Source organism: Heptranchias perlo, chromosome 27 (genome assembly GCF_035084215.1).
Source record: "Heptranchias perlo isolate sHepPer1 chromosome 27, sHepPer1.hap1, whole genome shotgun sequence".
Lineage (NCBI taxonomy): Eukaryota > Metazoa > Chordata > Chondrichthyes > Hexanchiformes > Hexanchidae > Heptranchias > Heptranchias perlo.
In genome coordinates, this window is record NC_090351.1 from 3,191,278 (window position 1) to 3,214,284 (window position 23,007).

At 64.0% G+C, this 23,007-nt stretch overlaps 1 pseudogene; it reads right to left on the reverse strand.

Annotated features, from left to right (window-relative positions):
• Positions 1 to 23,007, reverse strand: part of LOC137344661 (cryptochrome-1-like) — a 76,928-nt pseudogene that overhangs the window by 34,201 nt on the left and 19,720 nt on the right.

Consider the following 23,007-nt stretch of genomic DNA (forward strand, 5'->3'; position numbering starts at 1 on the left):
GGGGCAGGGGAGAGGGGTTTAAGAAGACGATTTGTAGTGAAGAGAAGCCAGGAATTACCTTTGAATTCCAGGATGATCCAGGAATAGTGAGAAATTTTGGCAGAGGAGAGCAGGACCCGATAGTGCTTTATGTGGTCCAGACAGATCTGGTGATGAATGGCTAAACCAGTTGTCTGCCGTAAACGTTCAAGTCTGCATCCCTTGGACTACTACTTCAACTGTTTTCTTTGCCACTACCTTCTTGAAAAATTAAGATAGATGTTTGAAGTGTGAAGACTCATGCCTAAGCACTGCCAAACCAAGATACTAAGAGATATACATAGGTACAGGTTCTGTTTGCCTGACACGGAGTCAATGCACTCTCCCTGTAAGGTGGCAAAAGCTAAGGATTTGTGATCTCCATTGCGTTTCACGAGTATTGCCAGTATTTAACCAGCTGGTATAGCAACAGAAATCCTGCAAAAGGGATTTGGATTTGTTTAAGGACATAACAGAATTATACAGTAATAAAAGTATTTCTGGTTTAGTCATAGAAAAGGTAAATATTTCAATATTTTTATTTCAGATTTCCAGATGCTTCTTTTTTATATCTACAAACAAATGTTGTGCAGCAAAGAGACAAGACTTGGCAGACAGGAAGACACAACTGGGGTTATGCCCTGTTGCCCAGCCTATGTGCTACAGGAACTGAGAGGGAGGGGGTTGGAAAAGAGAAAAGAATTACTCGAGTTGAGGGAGCCCTGGACTACCAGTGTCAAAAGTATTAAAAAGGACCAAGGTCCCTGTGATTTTCCCCACTGGATGACTGGTAAATGAATATTGGACAAATACCTGGGGAAAATAGTTATTTGATGAATCATCGTATTACACTGAGCCCTCCTAATTATATTACCGGAAAATATTTTGACACGGTACTCAAGTTTTGGAGTTGAGATGTTAGTTAAAGGGTTTTAAAATCCCAGCAGGAACCTTGCTTGCATCCTGTTTCCGTGACACTGAATATTTTGGATAGCCTTAACTTTACAGTATCATACAATTCTCTACCTCTCAAACAGTTTAAATATTTAACCAAATACATACTTATCTAGATCATACAATGTGTGTATGTGTATGAAATCTTGACAATGACCTCCACTCCAGTTTCGCTAGCCAGCTTCCCGAAGGCTGCATCTTACTCCTTACCAAATGGCTCAGAATTGTACTCCAATGTCAAACGGTTAATATTCCATTCCTGTTAAATTATATAATTATTAAACATAATGAGCCTTTCTATTACAACACTATATTGAACAGTAAAATCAGAACAAAACTGGAATAATTTGAAAAATATTTTCAGCACTTTGTTAAAACTATTGTCTTCCTGAATACCCCATTATTTTAGAAGTTTAATACCTCTCCCTTAGACTTAATTTTTTGTAGTGAGATCACACTGTTCAGTTGGAAGATTTGTCGACCAGAATTCCTGGCCTGGTGACCAGTAAGAACAAGGGAGGAAGAATGAATCGGTTAATAAATGTTACTGCAGCACTTGAGGTTGTGCTATAACTATCTTTCTCTTCCTCTCTTCCACGCCCTCCCCCCAAAAAAGTATTTGCACCAGCACAGACTGGCAAGAACCAGGTTCACAGCCATGAACTATTAAATGCTGAGTTTGTTATCTAAACTGAAAAGATGTGCTGAGCACAGGCCATACATTTCTCTTCAGAAAAGTAAAAAAAACTACTTACCTTTTAGAATCTTTCCTGTTCTGCAAACGATGCATCCTCCACAAACTGCTGGAGTTAAGCTACATCTGGATCATGCTCTGGAGAAACCATATGGTGGACAATGTGCCAAGTAACTCTTTTTCAACTTTGGGCCATACTGAACCATGCAGTACTCCTGATATTACACTGTATAATAGTCTGGTCTTGTATTACAGCCTAAACTAAATCACTAACATAAATCATCGACATTTCTATCTCTGTAGGCCCAGGAGATGGACCATGCATAATTCAGAGAATGATGAACATCCTACAAAGTAGATAATCTCTCCCATCATCATTCAGGATTCTCCATGCCCCACTGGAGATTAGCCCAGAGTATTTTAGGCGAAGTGTCTATTGACACCACTGTGTTAGCCAATGAGTTTGAGGCGGGGCAGGACTTACAGCAGTCTACTTACCCAGCAAACATCAGAGTCTATATAAACAGCGCATTACAGCAAACAGTCTATTTACTCAGCAGAACTCACGACCAAAACTACAGCAAAGTCTCCCCATAAAAGCAGGGCTATTTCTCCAGCAAAATGCAGTGAATGGCGGATAGTTACTTGCAAATTAAGTGCGTAAAATCAGTCCGTCACTTACAGCAGTGCGGGCTCCAGGTGCGATTGATGGGGGAATTACCCGATCATCTCCATTCTGGCTGGGAATAGTGGTGTCACAATATGCAGCCGTATTTAGGACTAGGAGGAAGAAAGCTATAGTAAGGGCACAGGGTGAAGAGAGACTGGGGCAGACGAGACAAATCTACCAAAGGTGGTGATGTTGGTGGTTGCCAAATCATCCATTTCAATCAATAGTATAACTTTACACCAATTGGATATATTATATATATATATATATACACACATACATACACACACACACAATTGGTAAAGTTATACCATTGATTGACATGGATGATATATATATAGACATTTTGTAGTTTAGAGAGGCAGTTGCATGCCTCATAAGGTAACTTAGATTAGTAATTTGTAGTTTAAAGGTATAAATAGGTAGCAAATTGTAACAGGACTTCGGATTCGACCTGGGAAGTTTGAACTAGAGAGCTGTATGCTCTATATACATCATTTCTCCAGCTAAGCTATCTTTATATCATAGTTGCAAGTACTTTACCTTACTTGAAGGATTAAACATTGAATAAGTGAAACTCTGCTTGTGTGCGTTAAGTCTTTCAGTCATTGAATAAACTCACCTAAAGCTAGATAGCAAGACATACAGTCCAAGGAAGGAAGAGCAGTAATCAGTTTTATTGACTAGCCGACTGGCAAATCACTGAATGGGGAAGAAGTCAGAGGGACAGCCCTGCCACTTGCTGTGAACACAGAGATAAAAGAGGAAAGGGACAAAGGCAAGAGAGTCTGCCAGCCAGCTAGGCCTGTAGTGGAAACCTAGCCTAGCAAGAGGAAACTCACTTAAGTCCAGAGCCAGTCAGAATTAGAAGTCCGTCAGGAAAAGTTAAGCTAGCCCTCTAATAAAAATTATTTGGGGTATTTTCTTTATTATTTTTCTTGTTCTGTAGTTAGTTGAACCAAGATTAGATATGATCACAACTGTCCGCTACTGACTGTAAAATAAAGTAGTTTAACAATTCGTATCTGGCCTCGTCTCATTAAAGTGTTTCAGTCCACCTTTGGAATAATTGGAAAAGTGCACGTGAAAAACACAATATCCAGTTCAGGTCGAATTAGTAACAGCAGGTTGTTTCAAGCAGAGAGTGAATATACTAGGCATGATTGGCTATTATGAGTACTCCAGGTGATACTGATGTCATGGTGGTTAGTTTTGTCATACATCACACTTGGGCTTCTTTGGCACCCTTACAGAAGGAAGGGTGCCCTTCAGTCACTTGTCCCAGCATTTATGGGTAAGGTATTGAGAGGGGTCAATGGCTCCAGACAGCAAGAAAGGAAAACATTCAAAAATTCCATTCCTGGTTCAGCCAATGCCAGGATACTGGCTGGTGCTGTGCCAATTAGTATTGCACTGATTGTCAATCCCTGTATTACAGCTGTGAATGTTGATCTTCAGTGCAGACATGCAACATATGGGTTGATGTTCCCAAGTTGGAAGCTGCATTGGCGCAGACACTCTAGCCTCTTAATGCCAGATGGTCTGGGAACTGATGGAACAGCCTGTGCACCTTTATATATTGGCAGTAATCACTGGACAAGACAAAGTATCGGAGGGTGTTGGCCACTGAAAATAATCCAGGGCAAGATAGACAGATATTGAAACTGGGAGGTGACATTAAGTTGACTGACCTTCAGTTTGGTCAAATACCAATGATATTTGAGACCAGAAGTTAGCAATGATGACTTGGAAAAGTCCTAAACTTCCAAAATAAGCAAAAATTCACAGAAAAGCTTCCAAAGTATTGATCTAACAGGCAAAACCAAATCTGCAGAGACCAGTAAAGCTATGAAGACATGTTAGGTGTGCTAACTGAATGAACCACAGTTTACAAATTCTCACATCACCACTTTTGGATCAGAAAATTTAAAGTCGTAATAACAAGAAAGCACACATGTATGGATGATACAAACTAGAACTTCAAATAAATTTATTGATAGGGACTATCAAGATATAGAGAATCTAAATTATTATTATATGCAAGTTTCGCCCATGACTGTAACAAGAACTTTCCTTGAAAAGCCTGGGAAAGACATCAAAAGGTTGCCCACGTAAAACAAACAACCGGGAGTTCAGCTTCCAAAGGCTGGCATCGAGATCTTTGAGGCACTGCAGCAGGAATCTGATAGATAGAGAGTGTTTGATGCATTTCTTTTACATTGGAAACTGAAACAAAGCAAATCTTTAGCCTAGGCATTAAGCACAGCCTGGGCAGAGCAATATGGTGGGGAGGATCACATGCCAGTAACAGAACCCACCTGATTTTCCTTCCACTGAAGTTAGTTGAAGGAAATCCGGCGGTTCTGTTATTAGTGTGCAATCCTCCACACTTTCCTTTCTGTGCTTAACATCCAGTTGGTAAAGACAAAAATCCTTTTTCACTTCTGTTCCCATGAATCTTACCAAGGCCGGAGGGATCCCCTGGACTAGGTTGGGGGGGAGGGGGGAGAAGACAGATGCAGAAAAGGAATAATTAACACTATGGTGAGGGATATTCGTATGCTGGCATACTCAGAGCAGATCACTGCTCAATTGGTGCAAAACTGTTCAAGCACACTTTCACATTAAATTCGAGTTATTTGCATCAAACTGTGGTGCCTTAATCTAGATTACATTGTCACATGATTATTGGAGATGAGGAAACTCACTCATCCTGAGCCCAAAGCCAGTCAGAATTAGAATTCTGACCAGGAAAAGTTAAGCGAGATAACTTGACAATAATATGTAGGACACTGAAGCTGACAGCACAAAAAAAGGCGATTTGTCCCATCATCTCAAAACAAATCCTAGAGACCAACAATGCACTTCATTGACTGTCTCCAGTTTTGTAGGATAAACAGAATGTGGACCTCACTGGGCCATATATAACCAAATATACTGCAACTTCATTTTATTGAAAAATGTAAAAGTAATTTTGCTAGGGTGGCACAATTCATGTTTTCATATCATCAGATTTGGTGATAATCTGCTTCATTATTGTCAATCGAACCCTGTTATCATTTTCACTTGCAGAGTTCTGGTCACCATATTACAAAAAGGATATAGAAGCACGAGAGAAAGTGCAAAGAAGATTTACAGTGAAACCCTCAGCCCCCATGACACAGTCCTTCTTCCCCCCAGCCCACATTGCCCAGTCTCTCTCCCTTTTCTCCCCAGTCTCTCTCCCTCTACCCCCCGCAACCCCATTCCCCAGTCTCTCTCCCTTTCCCCCACAGTCTCTCTCCCTCTCCCCCCGCCCCGGCCCCATTCCCCAGTCTCTCTCCCTCTCCCCCCCAGTCCACGTTCCCCAGTCTCGCTCCCTCTCCCCCCCAGCCCCCGTTCCCCAGTCTCTCTCCCTCTCCCCCCCAGCCCCCGTTCCCCAGTCTCTCACCCTCTCCCCCCCAGCCCCCGTTCCCCAGTCTCTCTCCCTCTCCCCCCCCAGCCCCCGTTCCCCAGTCTCTCACCCTCCCCCCCCCAGCCCCCGTTCCCCAGTCTCTCTCCCCTCACCCCCCGTTCCCCAGTCTCTCTCCCTCTCCCCCCCAGCCCCCGTTCCCCAGTCTCTCTCCCTCTCCCCCCCAGCCCCCGTTCCCCAGTCTCTCTCCCTCTCCCCCCCAGCCCCCGTTCCCCAGTCTCTCTCCCTCTCCCCCCCAGCCCCCGTTCCCCAGTCTCTCTCCCTCTCCCCCCCAGCCCCCGTTCCCCAGTCTCTCTCCCTCTCCCCCCCAGCCCCCGTTCCCCACTCTCTCGCCCTCCCCCCCGTTCCCCAGTCTCTCTCCCTCTCCCCCCCCAGCCCCCGTTCCCCAGTCTCTCTCCCTCTCCCCCCCAGCCCCCGTTCCCCAGTCTCTCTCCCTCTCCCCCCCAGCCCCCGTTCCCCAGTCTCTCTCCCTCTCCCCCCCAGCCCCCGTTCCCCACTCTCTCCCCTCTCCCCCCGTTCCCCACTCTCTCCCCTCTCCCCCCGTTCCCCAGTCTCTCTCCCCTCCCCCCGGTTCCCCAGTCTCTCTCCCTCTCCCCCCCAGCCCCCGTTCCCCAGTCTCTCTCCCTCTCCCCCGCAGCACCAGTTCCCCAGTCTCTCTCCCTCCCCCCACCAGCCCCCGTTCCCCAGTCTCTCTCCCTCCAACCCCCAGCCCCCGTTCCCCAGTCTCTCTCCCTCTGCCCCCCAGCCCCCGTTCCCCAGTCTCTCTCTCTCTCTCTCCCTCCCTCCCCCCACCAGCCCCCGTTCCCCAGTCTCTCTCCCACTCCCTCCCTCCACCCACCAGCCCCCGTTCCCGAGTCTCTCCCTCTCTCTCTCTCCCTCCTCCCACCAGCCCCCGTTCCCCAGGCTCTCTCTCTCCCTCCCTCCCCCCACCATCCCCCGTTCCCCAGTCTCTCTCTCGCCCTCCCCCCCCATTCCCCAGTCTCTCGCCCTCCCCGCCCGTACCCCAGTCTCTCGCCCTCCCCCTGTTTCCCATTCTCTCGCCCTCCCCCCCGTTCCCCAGTCTCTCGCCCTCCCCCCCGTTCCCCAGTCTCTCGCCCTCCCCCCCGTTCCCCAGTCTCTCGCCCTCCCCCCCGTTCCCCAGTCTCTCGCCCTCCCCCCCGTTCCTCAGTCTCTCGCCCTCCCCCTCGTTCCCCAGTCTCTCGCCCTCACCCCCAGTCTCTTGCTCTCTCCCTCCCTCCCTTCACCAGCCCCCGTTCCCCAGTCTCTCTCCCTCCCTCCCCCCACCAGCCCCCGTTCCCCAGTCTCGCTCTCTCTCTCTCCCTCCATCCCCGCACCAGCCCCCGTTCCCCAGTCTCTCTCCCTCCCTCCCTCCACCAGCCCACGTTCCCAAGTCTCTCTCTCTCTCCCTCCCCCCACCTGCCCCCGTTCACCAGTCTCTCTCTCTCTCCCTCCCTCCCCCCACCAGCCCGCGTTCCCCAGTCTCTCTCTCTCTCCCTCCCTCCCCCCACCAGCCCGCGTTCCCCAGTCTCTCTCTCTCTCCCTCCCCCCACCAGCCCGCGTTCCCCAGTCTCCCTCTCTCTCCCTCCCCCCACCAGGCCCCGTTCCCCGGTCTCTCTCCCTCCCCCCCGTTCCCCGGTCTTCTCCCTCCCCCCCGTTCCCCGGTCTCTTTCCCTCCCCCCCGTTCCCCGGTCTCTCTCCCTCCCCGCCGCTCCCCGGTCTCTCTCCCTCCCCCCCGTTCCCCGGTCTCTCTCCCTCCCCCCCGTTCCCCGGTCTCTCTCCCTCCCCCCCGTTCCCCGGTCTCTCTCCCTCCCCCCCGTTCCCCGGTCTCTCTCCCTCCTCCCCGTTCCCCGGTCTCTCTCCCTCCCACCCCGTTCCCCGGTCACTCTCCCTCCCCCCGGTTCCCCGGTCACTCTCCCTCCCCCCCGTTCCCCGGTCAATCTCCCTCCCCGCCGTTCCCCGGTCACTCTCCCTCCCCCCCGTTCCCCGGTCACTCTCCCTCCCCCCCGTTCCCCGGTCACTCTCCCTCCCCCCCGTTCCCCGGTCTCTCTCCCTCCCCCCCGTTCCCCGGTCTCTCTCCCTCCCCCCCGTTCCCCGGTCTCTCTCCCTCCCCCCTGTTCCCCAGTCTCTCTCCCCCGCAGCCCCATTCTCCAGTCTCTCTCCATCTTACCCCCACAGCCGTCAGTCTCCCACCCTCCCTCCACCAGCCCCCGTTCCCCAGTCTCTCTCTCTCTCCCAGTCTCTCTCTCTCTCTCCCTCCCTCCCCCCACCAGCCCACGTTCCCCAGTCCCTCTCCCCTTCCCCCCGTCCCCCAGTCTCTCTCCCTCTCCCCCCCCATCCCCCGTTCCCCGGTCTCTCGCCCACCCCCCGTTCCCCGGTCTCTCGCCCTCCCCATCGTTCCCCGGTCTCTCGCCCTCCCCCCCGTTCCCCAGTCTCTCTCACCCCCCAGCCCCATTCTCCAGTCTCTCACCACCTTACGCCCCCAGCCGTCAGTCTCCCACCCTCCCTCCACCAGCCCAGTCTCTCTGTCTCTCTCTCCCTGTCCCCACCAGCCCCCGTTCCCCAGTCTCTCTCCCTCCCCCCACCAGCCCCCGTTCCCCAGTCTCGCTCCCTCCCCACCGTTCCCCGGTCTCTCGCCCTCCCCCCCGTTCCCCGGTCTCTCGCCCTCCCCCCCGTTCCCCGGTCTCTCGCACTCCCCCCCGTTCCCCGGTCTCTCGACCACCCCCCCGTTCCCCGGTCTCTCGCCCTCCGCCCCGTTCCCCGGTCTCTCGCCCTCCGCCCCGTTCCCCGGTCTCTCGCCCTCCCCCCCGTTCCCCGGTCTCTCGCCCTCCCCCCCGTTCCCCGGTCTCTCGCCCTCCCCCCCGTTCCCCGGTCTCTCGCCCTCCCCCCCGTTCCCCGGTCTCTCGCCCTCCCCCCCGTTCCCCGGTCTCTCGCCCTCCCCCCCGTTCCCCGGTCTCTCGCCCTCCCCCCCGTTCCCCGGTCTCTCGCCCTCCCCCCCGTTCCCCGGTCTCTCGCCCTCCCCCCCGTTCCCCGGTCTCTCGCCCTCCCCCCCGTTCCCCGGTCTCTCGCCCTCCCCCCCGTTCCCCGGTCTCTCGCCCTCCCCCCCGTTCCCCGGTCTCTCGCCCTCCCCCCCGTTCCCCGGTCTCTCGCCCTCCCCCCCGTTCCCCGGTCTCTCGCCCTCCCCCCCGTTCCCCGGTCTCTCGCCCTCCCCCCCGTTCCCCGGTCTCTCGCCCTCCCCCCCGTTCCCCGGTCTCTCGCCCTCCCCCCCGTTCCCCGGTCTCTCGCCCTCCCCCCCGTTCCCCGGTCTCTCGCCCTCCCCCCCGTTCCCCGGTCTCTCGCCCTCCCCCCCGTTCCCCGGTCTCTCGCCCTCCCCCCCGTTCCCCGGTCTCTCGCCCTCCCCCCCGTTCCCCGGTCTCTCGCCCTCCCCCCCGTTCCCCGGTCTCTCGCCCTCCCCCCCGTTCCCCGGTCTCTCGCCCTCCCCCCCGTTCCCCGGTCTCTCGCCCTCCCCCCCGTTCCCCGGTCTCTCGCCCTCCCCCCCGTTCCCCGGTCTCTCGCCCTCCCCCCCGTTCCCCGGTCTCTCTCCCCCCAGCCCCTTTCTCCAGTCTCTCTCCCTCTTACCCCCCAAAGCCCTCAGTCTCACTCCCTTCCTCCCGCAGCCCCCGTTCCGCAGTCTCTCTCTCTCCCTCCCTCAGCCCCCGTTTCGCAGTCTCACTCTCTCCCTCCCTCCCGCCACCAGCCCCCGTTGCCCAGTCTCTCTCTCTCTCCCTCCCTCCGACCAGTCCCCGTTCCCCAGTCTCTCTCTCTCTCCCTCCCCCCACCAGCCCCCGTTCCCCAGTCTCTCTCTCTCTCCCTCCCCCCACCAGCCCCTGTTCCCCAGTCTCTCTCTCCCTCCCTCCCCCCACCATCCCCCATTTCCCAGTCTCTCTCTCTCCCTCCCTCCCCCCACCATCCCCCGTTCCCCAGTCTCTCTCTCCCTCCCTCCCCCGACCAGCCCCCGTTCCCCAGTCTCTCTCTCTCCCTCCCTCCGACCAGTCCCCGTTCCCCAGTCTCTCTCTCTCTCCCTCCCCCCACCAGCCCGCGTTCCCCAGTCTCCCTCTCTCTCCCTCCCCCCACCAGCCCCCGTTCCCCGGTCTCTCTCCCTCCCCCCCGTTCCCCGGTCTTCTCCCTCCCCCCCGTTCCCCGGTCTCTTTCCCTCCCCCCCGTTCCCCGGTCTCTCTCCCTCCCCGCCGCTCCCCGGTCTCTCTCCCTCCCCCCCGTTCCCCGGTCTCTCGCCCTCCCCACCGCTCCCCGGTCGCTCGCCCTCCCCACCGCTCCCCGGTCTCTCGCCCTCCCCCCCGTTCCCCGGTCTCTCGCCCTCCCCCCCGTTCCCCGGTCTCTCGCCCTCCCCCCCGTTCCCCGGTCTCTCGCCCTCCCCCCCGTTCCCCGGTCTCTCGCCCTCCCCCCCGTTCCCCGGTCTCTCGCCCTCCCCCCCGTTCCCCGGTCTCTCGCCCTCCCCCCCGTTCCCCGGTCTCTCGCCCTCCCCCCCGTTCCCCGGTCTCTCGCCCTCCCCCCCGTTCCCCGGTCTCTCGCCCTCCCCCCCGTTCCCCGGTCTCTCGCCCACCCCCCCGTTCCCCGGTCTCTCGCCCTCCCCCCCGTTCCCCGGTCTCTCGCCCTCCCCCCCGTTCCCCGGTCTCTCGCCCTCCCCCCCGTTCCCCGGTCTCTCGCCCTCCCCCCCGTTCCCCGGTCTCTCGCCCTCCCCCCCATTCCCCGGTCTCTCGCCCTCCCCCCCGTTCCCCGGTCTCTCGCCCTCCCCCCCGTTCCCCGGTCTCTCGCCCTCCCCCCCGTTCCCCGGTCCCTCGCCCTCCCCCCCGTTCCCCGGTCTCTCGCCCTCCCCCCCGTTCCCCGGTCTCTCGCCCTCCCCCCCGTTCCCCGGTCTCTCGCCCTCCCCCCCGTTCCCCGGTCTCTCGCCCTCCCCCCCGTTCCCCGGTCTCTCTCCCCCCAGCCCCATTCTCCAGTCTCTCTCCCTCTTACCCCCCAAAGCCCTCAGTCTCACTCCCTTCCTCCCGCAGCCCCCGTTCCGCAGTCTCTCTCTCTCCCTCCCTCAGCCCCCGTTTCGCAGTCTCACTCTCTCCCTCCCTCCCGCCACCAGCCCCCGTTGCCCAGTCTCTCTCTCTCTCCCTCCCTCCGACCAGTCCCCGTTCCCCAGTCTCTCTCTCTCTCCCTCCCCCCACCAGCCCCCGTTCCCCAGTCTCTCTCTCTCTCCCTCCCCCCACCAGCCCCTGTTCCCCAGTCTCTCTCTCCCTCCCTCCCCCCACCATCCCCCATTTCCCAGTCTCTCTCTCTCCCTCCCTCCCCCCACCATCCCCCGTTCCCCAGTCTCTCTCTCCCTCCCTCCCCCGACCAGCCCCCGTTCCCCAGTCTCTCTCTCTCCCTCCCTCCGACCAGTCCCCGTTCCCCAGTCTCCCTCTCTCTCCCTCCCCCCACCAGCCCCCGTTCCCCGGTCTCTCTCCCTCCCCCCCGTTCCCCGGTCTCTCGCCCTCCCCCCCGTTCCCCGGTCTCTCGCCCTCCCCCCCGTTCCCCGGTCTCTCGCCCTCCCCCCCGTTCCCCGGTCTCTCGCCCTCCCCCCCATTCCCCGGTCTCTCGCCCTCCCCCCCGTTCCCCGGTCTCTCGCCCTCCCCCCCGTTCCCCGGTCTCTCGCCCTCCCCCCCGTTCCCCGGTCCCTCGCCCTCCCCCCCGTTCCCCGGTCTCTCGCCCTCCCCCCCGTTCCCCGGTCTCTCGCCCTCCCCCCCGTTCCCCGGTCTCTCGCCCTCCCCCCCGTTCCCCGGTCTCTCGCCCTCCCCCCCGTTCCCCGGTCTCTCTCCCCCCAGCCCCATTCTCCAGTCTCTCTCCCTCTTACCCCCCAAAGCCCTCAGTCTCACTCCCTTCCTCCCGCAGCCCCCGTTCCGCAGTCTCTCTCTCTCCCTCCCTCAGCCCCCGTTTCGCAGTCTCACTCTCTCCCTCCCTCCCGCCACCAGCCCCCGTTGCCCAGTCTCTCTCTCTCTCCCTCCCTCCGACCAGTCCCCGTTCCCCAGTCTCTCTCTCTCTCCCTCCCCCCACCAGCCCCCGTTCCCCAGTCTCTCTCTCTCTCCCTCCCCCCACCAGCCCCTGTTCCCCAGTCTCTCTCTCCCTCCCTCCCCCCACCATCCCCCATTTCCCAGTCTCTCTCTCTCCCTCCCTCCCCCCACCATCCCCCGTTCCCCAGTCTCTCTCTCCCTCCCTCCCCCGACCAGCCCCCGTTCCCCAGTCTCTCTCTCTCCCTCCCTCCGACCAGTCCCCGTTCCCCAGTCTCCCTCTCTCTCCCTCCCCCCACCAGCCCCCGTTCCCCGGTCTCTCTCCCTCCCCCCCGTTCCCCGGTCTTCTCCCTCCCCCCCGTTCCCCGGTCTCTTTCCCTCCCCCCCGTTCCCCGGTCTCTCTCCCTCCCCGCCGCTCCCCGGTCTCTCTCCCTCCCCCCCGTTCCCCGGTCTCTCGCCCTCCCCACCGCTCCCCGGTCGCTCGCCCTCCCCACCGCTCCCCGGTCGCTCGCCCTCCCCACCGCTCCCCGGTCTCTTTCCCTCCCCCCCGTTCCCCGGTCTCTCTCCCTCCCCGCCGCTCCCCGGTCTCTCTCCCTCCCCCCCGTTCCCCGGTCTCTCTCCCTCCCCCCCGTTCCCCGGTCTCTCTCCCTCCCCCCCCGTTCCCCGGTCACTCTCCCTCCCCCCGGTTCCCCGGTCACTCTCCCTCCCCCCCGTTCCCCGGTCACTCTCCCTCCCCCCCGTTCCCCGGTCACTCTCCCTCCCCCCCGTTCCCCGGTCACTCTCCCTCCCCCCCGTTCCCCGGTCTCTCTCCCTCCCCCCCGTTCCCCGGTCTCTCTCCCTCCCCCCCGTTCCCCGGTCTCTCTCCCTCCCCCCCGTTCCCCGGTCACTCTCCCTCCCCCCCGTTCCCCGGTCTCTCTCCCTCCCCCCCGTTCCCCGGTCTCTCTCCCTCCCCCCCGTTCCCCGGTCTCTCTCCCTCCCCCCTGTTCCCCAGTCTCTCTCCCCCGCAGCCCCATTCTCCAGTCTCTCTCCATCTTACCCCCACAGCCGTCAGTCTCCCACCCTCCCTACACCAGCCCCCGTTCCCCAGTCTCTCTCTCTCTCTCTCTCTCTCCCAGTCTCTCTCTCTCTCTCTCCCTCCCTCCCCCCTCCAGCCCACGTTCCCCAGTCCCTCTCCCCTTCCCCCCGTCCCCCAGTCTCTCTCCCTCTCCCCCCCCATCCCCCGTTCCCCGCTCTCTCGCCCACCCCCCGTTCCCCGGTCTCTCGCCCTCCCCACCGTTCCCCGGTCTCTCGCCCTCCCCCCCGTTCCCCGGTCTCTCTCCCTCCCCCCCGTTCCCCGGTCTCTCTCCCTCCCCCCCGTTCCCCGGTCTCTCTCCCTCCCCACTGTTCCCCGGTCTCTCGCCCTCCCCCCTGTTCCCCAGTCTCTCTCACCCCCCAGCCCCATTCTCCAGTCTCTCACCACCTTACGCCCCCAGCCGTCAGTCTCCCACCCTCCCTCCACCAGCCCAGTCTCTCTGTCTCTCTCTCCCTGGCCCCACCAGCCCCCGTTCCCCAGTCTCTCTCCCTCCCCCCACCAGCCCCCGTTCCCCAGTCTCGCTCCCTCCCCACCGTTCCCCGGTCTCTCGCCCTCCCCCCCGTTCCCCGGTCTCTCGCCCTCCCCCCCGTTCCCCGGTCTCTCGCCCTCCCCCCCGTTCCCCGGTCTCTCGCCCTCCCCCCCGTTCCCCGGTCTCTCGCCCTCCCCCCCGTTCCCCGGTCTCTCGCCCTCCCCCCCGTTCCCCGGTCTCTCGCCCTCCCCCCCGTTCCCCGGTCTCTCGCCCTCCCCCCCGTTCCCCGGTCTCTCGCCCTCCCCCCCGTTCCCCGGTCTCTCGCCCTCCCCCCCGTTCCCCGGTCTCTCGCCCTCCCCCCCGTTCCCCGGTCTCTCGCCCTCCCCCCCGTTCCCCGGTCTCTCGCCCTCCCCCCCGTTCCCCGGTCTCTCGCCCTCCCCCCGGTTCCCCGGTCTCTCGCCCTCCCCCCGGTTCCCCGGTCTCTCGCCCTCCCCCCGGTTCCCCGGTCTCTCTCCCTCCCCCCCGTTCCCCGGTCTCTCACCCTCCCCCCCGTTCCCCGGTCTCTCTCCCTCCCCCCCGTTCCCCGGTCTCTCTCCCCCCAGCCCCATTCTCCAGTCTCTCTCCCTCTTACCCCCCAAAGCCCTCAGTCTCACTCCCTTCCTCCCGCAGCCCCCGTTCCGCAGTCTCTCTCTCTCCCTCCCTCAGCCCCCGTTTCGCAGTCTCACTCTCTCCCTCCCTCCCGCCACCAGCCCCCGTTGCCCAGTCTCTCTCTCTCTCCCTCCCTCCGACCAGTCCCCATTCCCCAGTCTCTCTCTCTCTCCCTCCCCCCACCAGCCCCCGTTCCCCAGTCTCTCTCTCTCTCCCTCCCCCCACCAGCCCCTGTTCCCCAGTCTCTCTCTCCCTCCCTCCCCCCACCATCCCCCATTTCCCAGTCTCTCTCTCTCCCTCCCTCCCCCCACCATCCCCCGTTCCCCAGTCTCTCTCTCCCTCCCTCCCCCGACCAGCCCCCGTTCCCCAGTCTCTCTCTCTCCCTCCCTCCGACCAGTCCCCGTTCCCCAGTCTCTCTCTCTCTCCCTCCCCCCACCAGCCCCCGTTCCCCAGACTCCCTCTCTCACCCTCCCTCCCCCCACCATCCCCCATTTCCCAGTCTCTCTCTCTCCCTCCCTCCCCCCACCATCCCCCGTTCCCCAGTCTCTCTCTCCCTCCCTCCCCCGACCAGCCCCCGTTCCCCACTCTCTCTCTCCCTCCCTCCGACCAGTCCCCGTTCCCCAGTCTCTCTCTCTCTCCCTCCCCCCACCAGCCCCCGTTCCCCAGTCTGTCTCCCACACCCCCCCTCCACCCACCAGCCCCCGTTCCCGAGTCTCTCTCTCCCTCCCTCCCCCCACCATCCCCCGTTCCCCAGTCTCTCTCTCGCCCTCCCCCCCCCGTTCCCCAGTCTCTCGCCCTCCCCGCCCGTTCCCCAGTCTCTCGCCCTCCCCACCGTTCCCCAGTCTCTCGCCCTCCCCACCGTTCCCCAGTCTCTCGCCCTCCCCCCCGTTCCCAAGTCTCTCGCCCTCCCCCCCGTTCCCAAGTCTCTCGCCCTCCCCCCCGTTCCCCAGTCTCTCGCCCTCCCCCCCGTTCCCCAGTCTCTCGCCCTCCCCCCCGTTCTCCAGTCTCTCGCCTTCCCCCCCGTTCCCCAGTCTCTCGCCCTGCCCCCGTTCCTCAGTCTCTCGCCCTCCCCCTCGTTCCCCAGTCTCTCGCCCTCACCCCCAGTCTCTTGCTCTCTCCCTCCCTCCCACCACCAGCCCCCATTCCCCAGTCTCTCTCTCTCCCTCCCTCCACCAGCCCCCGTTCCCCAGTCTCTCTCTCTCTCCCTCCCTCCCCCCACCTGCCCACGTTCCCCAGTCTCTTTCTCTCTCTCTCCCTCCCTCCCCCCACCAGCCCGCGTTCCCCAGTCTCTCTCTCTCTCCCTCCCTCCACCCACCAGCCCGCGTTCCCCAGTCTCTCTCTCTCTCCCTCCCCCCACCAGCCCGCGTTCCCCATTCTCCCTCTCTCTCCCTCCCCCCACCAGCCCCCGTTCCCCGGTCTCTATCCCTCCCCCCCGTTCCCCGGTCTCTCTCCCTCCCCCCCGTTCCCCGGTCTCTTTCCCTCCCCCCCGTTCCCCGGTCTCTTTCCCTCCCCCCCGTTCCCCGGTCTCTTTCCCTCCCCCCCGTTCCCCGGTCTCTCTCCCTCCCCGCCGCTGCCCGGTCTCTCTCCCTCCCCCCCGTTCCCCGGTCTCTCTCCCTCCCCCCCGTTCCCCGGTCTCTCTCCCTCCCCCCCGTTCCCCGGTCTCTCTCCCTCCCCCCCGTTCCCCGGTCTCTCTCCCTCCCCCCCCGTTCCCCGGTCTCTCTCCCTCCGCCCCGTTCCCCGGTCACTCTCCCTCCCCCCCGTTCCCCGGTCACTCTCCCTCCCCCCCCGTTCCCAGGTCACTCTCCCTCCCCCCCGTTCCCCGGTCACTCTCCCTCCCCCCCGTTCCCCGGTCTCTCTCCCTCCCCCCCGTTCCCCGGTCTCTCTCCCTCCCCCCCGTTCCCCGGTCTCTCTCCCTCCCCCCCGTTCCCCGGTCTCTCTCCCTCCCCCCCGTTCCCCGGTCTCTTTCCCTCCCCCCTGTTTCCCAGTCTCTCTCCCCCCCAGCCCCGTTCTCCAGTCTCTCTCCATCTTACCCCCACAGCCGTCAGTCTCCCACCCTCCCTCCACCAGCCCCCGTTCCCCAGTCTCTCTCTCTCTCTCTCTCCCAGTCTCTCTCTCTCTCTCCCTCCCTCCCCCCACCAGCCCACGTTCCCCAGTCCCTCTCCCCTTCCCCCCGTCCCCCAGTCTCTCTCCCTCTCCCCCCCCATCCCCCGTTCCCCGGTCTCTCGCCCACCCCCCATTCCCCGGTCTCTCGCCCTCCCAACCGTTCCCCGGTCTCTCGCCCTCCCACCCGTTCCCCGGTCTCTCGCCCTCCCACCCGTTCACCGGTCCCTCGCCCTCCCCGCCGTTCACCGGTCCCTCGCCCTCCCCGCCGTTCACCGGTCCCTCGCCCTCCCCCCCGTTCCCCAGTCACTCTCCCTCCACCCCGTTCCCCGGTCTCTCGCCCTCCCCCCGTCTCTCGCCCTCCCCCCCGTTCCCAGGTCTCTCACCCTCCCTCAGCCCCCGTTTCGCAGTCTCTCTCTCTCCCTCCCTCAGCCCCCGTTTCGCAGTCTCTCTCTCTCCCTCCCTCCCGCCACCAGCCCCTGTTGCCCAGTCTCTCTCTCTCCCTCCCTCCGACCAGTCCCCGTTCCCCAGTCTCTCTCTCTCTCCCTCCCCCCACCAGCCCCCGTTCCCCAGTCTCTCTCTCTCTCCCTCCCCCCACCAGCCCCTGTTCCCCAGTCTCTCTCTCCCTCCCTCCACCAGCCCCCGTTCCCCAGTCTCTCTCTCTCTCTCTCTGCCTCCATCCCCCCACCAGCCCCCGTTCCCCAGTCTCTCTCGCACTCCCTCCCTCCACCCACCAGCCCCCGTTCCCGAGTCTCTCTCTCTCTCTCTCCCTCCCCCCACCATCCCCCGTTCCCCAGGCTCTCTCTCGCCCTCCCCCCCCGTTCCCCAGTCTCTCGCCCTCCCCGCCGTTCCCCAGTCTCTCGCCCTCCCCCCCGTTCCCCAGTCTCTCGCCCTCCCCCCCGTTCCCCAGTCTCTCGCCCTCCCCCCCGTTCCCCAGTCTCTCGCCCTCCCCCCCGTTCCCCTGTCTCTCGCCCTCCCCCCCGTTCCCCAGTCTCTCGCCCTCCCCCCCGTTCCCCAGTCTCTCGCCCTCCCCCCCGTTCCCCAGTCTCTCGCCCTCACCCCCGTTCCCCAGTCTCTCGCCCTCCCCCCCGTTCCCCAGTCTCTCGCCCTCCCCCCCGTTCCCCAGTCTCTCGCCCTCCCCCCCGTTCCCCAGTCTCTCGCCACCCCCCCGTTCCCCAGTCTCTCGCCCTCCCCCCCGTTCCCCAGTCTCTCGCCCTCCCCCCCTTTCCCCAGTCTCTCGCCCTGCCCCCGTTCCTCAGTCTCTCGCCCTCCCCCTCGTTCCCCAGTCTCTCGCCGTCACCCCCAGTCTCTTGCTCTCTCCCTCCCTCCCACCACCAGCCCCCATTCCCCAGTCTCTCTCTCTCTCTCTCTTCCCTCCCTCCCTCCACCAGCCCCCGTTCCCCAGTCTCGCTCTCTTTCTCTCCCTGCATCCCCGCACCAGCCCCCGTTCCCCAGTCTCTCTCCCTCCCTCCCCCCACCAGCCCACGTTCCCCAGTCTCTCTCTCTCTCTCTCTCTCTCCCTCCCTCCCCCCACCTGCCCCCGTTCCCCAGTCTCTCTCTCTCTCCCTCCCTCCCCCCACCAGCCCGCGTTCCCCAGTCTCTCTCTCTCTCCCTCCCTCCCCCCACCAGCCCCCGTTCCCCGGTCTCTATCCCTCCCCCCCGTTCCCCGGTCTCTTTCCCACCCCCCCGGTCCCCGGTCTCTCTCCCACCCCGCCGCTCCCCGGTCTCTCTCCCTCCCCGCCGCTCCCCGGTCTCTCTCCCTCCCCCCCGTTCCCCGGTCTCTCTCCCTCCCCTCCGTTCCCCGGTCTCTCTCCCTCCGCCCCGTTCCCCGGTCACTCTCCCTCCCCCCCGTTCCCCGGTCACTCTCCCTCCCCCCCGTTCCCCGGTCACTCTCCCTCCCCCCCGTTCCCCGGTCACTCTCCCTCCCCCCGGTTCCCCGGTCTCTCTCCCTCCCCCCCGTTCCCCGGTCTCTCTCCCTCCCCCCCGTTCCCCGGTCTCTTTCCCTCCCCCCCCGTTCCCCGGTCTCTTTCCCACCCCCCCGATCCCCGGTCTCTCTCCCACCCCGCCGCTCCCCGGTCTCTCTCCCTCCCCGCCGCTCCCCGGTCTCTCTCCCTCCCCCCCGTTCCCCGGTCTCTCTCCCTCCCCTCCGTTCCCCGGTCTCTCTCCCTCCGCCCCGTTCCCCAGTCACTCTCCCTCCCCCCCGTTCCCCGGTCACTCTCCCTCCCCCCCGTTCCCCGGTCACTCTCCCTCCCCCCGGTTCCCCGGTCTCTCTCCCTCCCCCCCGTTCCCCGGTCTCTCTCCCTCCCCCCCGTTTCCCGGTCTCTCTCCCTCCCCCCCGTTCCCCGGTCTCTCTCCCTCCCCCCCGTTCCCCGGTCTCTCTCCCTCCCCTCCGTTCCCCGGTCTCTCTCCCTCCCCCCCGTTCCCCGGTCTCTCTCCCTCCCCCCCGTTCCCCGGTCTCTCTCCCTCCCCCCCGTTCCCCGGTCTCTCTCCCCCCCAGCCCCATTCTCCAGTCTCTCTCCATCTTACCCCCACAGCCGTCAGTCTCCCACCCTCCCTCCACCAGCCCCCGTTCCCCAGTCTCTCTCTCTCTCTCTCTCAGTCTCTCAGTCTCTCTCTCTCTCTCTCCCTCCCTCCCCCCACCAGCCCACGTTCCCCAGTCCCACTCCCCTTCCCCCCGTCCCCCAGTCTCTCTCCCCCTCCCCCCCCATCCCCCGTTCCCCGGTCTCTCGCCCACCCCCCGTTCCCCGGTCTCTCGCCCCTCCCCACCGTTCCCCGGTCTCTCGCCCTCCCACCCGTTCCCCGGTCTCTCGCCCTCCCCCCCGTTCCCCGGTCCCTCGCCCTCCCCCCCGTTCACCGGTCCCTCGCCCTCCCCCCCGTTCCCCGGTCACACTCCCTCCCCCCCGTTCCCCGGTCACTCTCCCTCCCCTCCGTTCCCCGGTCTCTCTCCCACCAGCCCGCGTTCCCCAGTCTCTCTCTCTCTCCCTCCCTCCCCCCACCAGCCCCCGTTCCCCGGTCTCTATCCCTCCCCCCCGTTCCCCGGTCTCTCTCCCTCCCCCCCGTTCCCCGGTCTCTTTCCCACCCCGCCGCTCCCCGGTCTCTCTCCCTCCCCGCCGCTCCCCGGTCTCTCTCCCTCCCCCCCGTTCCCCGGTCACTCTCCCTCCCCCCCGTTCCCCGGTCACTCTCCCTCCCCCCCGTTCCCCGGTCACTCTCCCTCCCCCCCGTTCCCCGGTCACTCTCCCTCCCCCCGGTTCCCCGGTCTCTCTCCCTCCCCCCCGTTCCCCGGTCTCTCTCCCTCCCCCCGGTTCCCCGGTCTCTCTCCCTCCCCCCCGTTCCCCGGTCACTCTCCCTCCCCCCGGTTCCCCGGTCTCTCTCCCTCCCCCCCGTTCCCCGGTCTCTCTCCCTCCCCCCCGTTCCCCGGTCTCTTTCCCTCCCCCCCCGTTCCCCGGTCTCTTTCCCACCACCCCGATCCCCGGTCTCTCTCCCTCCCCGCCGCTCCCCGGTCTCTCTCCCTCCCCCCCGTTCCCCGGTCTCTCTCCCTCCCCTCCGTTCCCCGGTCTCTCTCCCTCCGCCCCGTTCCCCGGTCACTCTCCCTCCCCCCCGTTCCCCGGTCACTCTCCCTCCCCCCCGTTCCCCGGTCACTCTCCCTCCCCCCGGTTCCCCGGTCTCTCTCCCTCCCCCCCGTTCCCCGGTCTCTCTCCCTCCCCCCCGTTCCCCGGTCTCTCTCCCTCCCCCCCGTTCCCCGGTCTCTCTCCCTCCCCCCCGTTCCCCGGTCTCTCTCCCTCCCCCCCGTTCCCCGGTCTCTCTCCCTCCCCCCCGTTCCCCGGTCTCTCTCCCTCCCCCCCGTTCCCCGGTCTCTCTCCCTCCCCCCTGTTCCCCAGTCTCTCTCCCCCCCAGCCCCATTCTCCAGTCTCTCTCCATCTTACCCCCACAGCCGTCAGTCTCCCACCCTCCCTCCACCAGCCCCCGTTCCCCAGTCTCTCTCTCTCTCTCTCTCAGTCTCTCTCTCTCTCTCTCCCTCCCTCCCCCCACCAGCCCACGTTCCCCAGTCCCACTCCCCTTCCCCCCGTCCCCCAGTCTCTCTCCCTCTCCCCCCCCATCCCCCGTTCCCCGGTCTCTCGCCCACCCCCCGTTCCCCGGTCTCTCGCCCCTCCCCACCGTTCCCCGGTCTCTCGCCCTCCCACCCGTTCCCCGGTCTCTCGCCCTCCCCCCCGTTCCCCGGTCCCTCGCCCTCCCCCCCGTTCACCGGTCCCTCGCCCTCCCCCCTGTTCCCCGGTCACACTCCCTCCCCACCGTTCCCCGGTCACTCTCCCTCCACCCCGTTCCCCGGTCACTCTCCCCCCCCCCCCCGGTCTCTCTCCCTCCCCCCCGTTCCCCAGTCTCTCTCCCTCCCCACTCTTCCCCAGTCTCTCTCCCCCCCCCAGCCCCATTCTCCAGTCTCTCACCATCTTACGCCCCCAGCCGTCAGTCTCCCACCCTCCCTCCACCAGCCCAGTCTCTCTGTCTCTCTCTCCCTGTCCCCACCAGCCCCCGTTCCCCAGTCTCTCTCCCTCCCCCCACCAGCCCCCGTTCCCCAGTCTCGCTGCCTCCCCCCTGTTCCCCGGTCTCTCGCCCTCCCCCCCGTTCCCCGGTCTCTCGCCCTCCCCCCCGTTCCCCGGTCTCTCGCCCTCCCCCCCGTTCCCCCGGTCTCTCGCCCTCCCCCCCGTTCCCCCGGTCTCTCGCCCTCCTCCCCGTTCCCCGGTCTCTCGCCCTCCCCCCCGTTCCCCGGTCTCTCGCCCTCCCCCCCGTTCCCCGGTCTCTCGCCCTCCCCCCAGTTCCCCGGTCTCTCTCCCCCCCCAGCCCCATTCTCCAGTCTCTCTCCCCCCCAGCCCCATTCTCCAGTCTCTCTCCCCCCCAGCCCCATTCTCCAGTCTCTCTCCCCCCCAGCCCCATTCTCCAGTCTCTCTCCCTCTTACCCCCCCAGCCCTCAGTCTCCCTCCCTCCCTCAGCCCCCGTTCAGCAGTCTCTCTCTCTCTCTCCCACCCTCCCTCCACCAGCCCCCGTTGCCCAGTCTCTCTCTCCCTCCCCCCACCAGCCCCCGTTCCCCAGTCTCTCTCTCTCCCTCCCCCCACCAGCCCCCGGTCCCCAGTCTCTCTCTCTCTCTCTCTCACTCCCTCCCTCCCTCCCTCCCCCCACCATCCCCCGTTCCCCAGTCTCTCTCTCCCTCCCTCCCCCCACCATCCCCCGTTCCCCGGTCTCTCGCCCTCCCCCCCCGTTCCCCCGGTCCCTCGCCCTCCCCCCCGTTCCCCGGTCTCTCGCCCTCCCCCCCGTTCCCCGGTCTCTCGCCCTCCCCCCCGTTCCCCGGTCTCTCGCCCTCCCCCCCGTTCCCCGGTCTCTCGCCCTCCCCCCCGTTCCCCGGTCTCTCGCCCTCCCCCCAGTTCCCCGGTCTCTCGCCCTCCCCCCAGTTCCCCGGTCTCTCTCCCCCCCCCAGCCCCATTCTCCAGTCTCTCTCCCCCCCAGCCGCATTCTCCAGTCTCTCTCCCTCTTACCCCCCCAGCCCTCAGTCTCCCTCCCTCCCTCCCTCCCTCAGCCCCCGTTCAGCAGTCTCTCTCTCTCTCTCCCACCCTCCCTCCACCAGCCCCCGTTGCCCAGTCTCTCCCTCCCCCCACCAGCCCCCGTTCCCCAGTCTCTCTCTCTCCCTCCCCCCACCAGCCCCCGTTCCCCAGTCTCTCTCTCCCTCCCTCCCCCCACCATCCCCCGTTCCCCAGTCTCTCGCCCTCCCCCCCGTTCCCCAGTCGCTCGCCCTCCCCCCCGTTCCCCAGTCGCTCGCACTCCCCCCCGTTCCCCAGTCTCTCGCCCTCCCCCCCGTTCCCCAGTCTCTCGCCCTCCCCCCCCGTTCCCCAGTCTCTCGCCCTCCCCCCCCGTTCCCCAGTCTCTCGCCCTCCCCCCCCGTTCCCCAGTCTCTCGCCCTCCCCCCCCGTTCCCCAGTCTCTCGCCCTCCCCCCCCGTTCCCCAGTCTCTCGCCCTCCCCCCCCGTTCCCCAGTCTCTCGCCCTCCCCCCCGGTTCCCCAGTCTCTCGCCCTCCCCCCCCGTTCCCCAGTCTCTTGCTCTCTCCCTCCCTCCCTCCACCAGCCCCCGTTCCCCAGTCTCTCTCTCTCCCTCCCTCCCCCCACCAGCCCCCGTTCCCCAGTCTCTCGCCCCCCCAGCCCCATTCTCCAGTCTCTCTCTCTCTTACCCCCCCAGCCCTCAGTCTCTCTCCCTTCCTCCCGCAGCCCCCATTCCCCAGTCTCTCTCCCGCCCCCCCCGCAGCCCCCATTCCCCAGTCTCTCTCCCGCCCCCCCGCAGCCCCCATTCCCCAGTCTCTCTCCCGCCCCCCGCAGCCCCCATTCCCCAGTCTCTCTCCCGCCCCCCCGCAGCCCCCATTCCCCAGTCTCTCTCCCGCCCCCCCGCAGCCCCCATTCCCCAGTCTCTCTCCCTCCCCCCGCAGCCCCCATTCCCCAGTCACTCTCCCTCCCCCCGCAGCCCCCATTCCCCAGTCACTCTCCCTCTTCCCCCCCAGCCCTCATTCCCCAGTCACTCTCCCTCTTCCCCCCCCCAGCCCTCATTCCCCAGTCACTCTCCCTCTTCCCCCCCAGCCCTCATTCCCCAGTCACTCTCCCTCTTCCCCCCCCCCAGCCCTCATTCCCCAGTCACTCTCCCTCTTCCCCCCCCAGCCCTCATTCCCCAGTCACTTTCCCTCTTCCCCCCCAGCCCGCATTCCCCAATCACTCTTCCTCCCTTGCAGCCTCCCTCCCTGCCAGCCCACATTCCCCAGTCTCTCTCCCGTTCCCCCCAACCACCATTCCCATCTCTCTCTCCCCCCGAATCCCCATTCCCCCTCTCTCCGAGCCCCCAGCTCTCCCTTCCGAGCCCCCAGCTCTCCCTTCCGA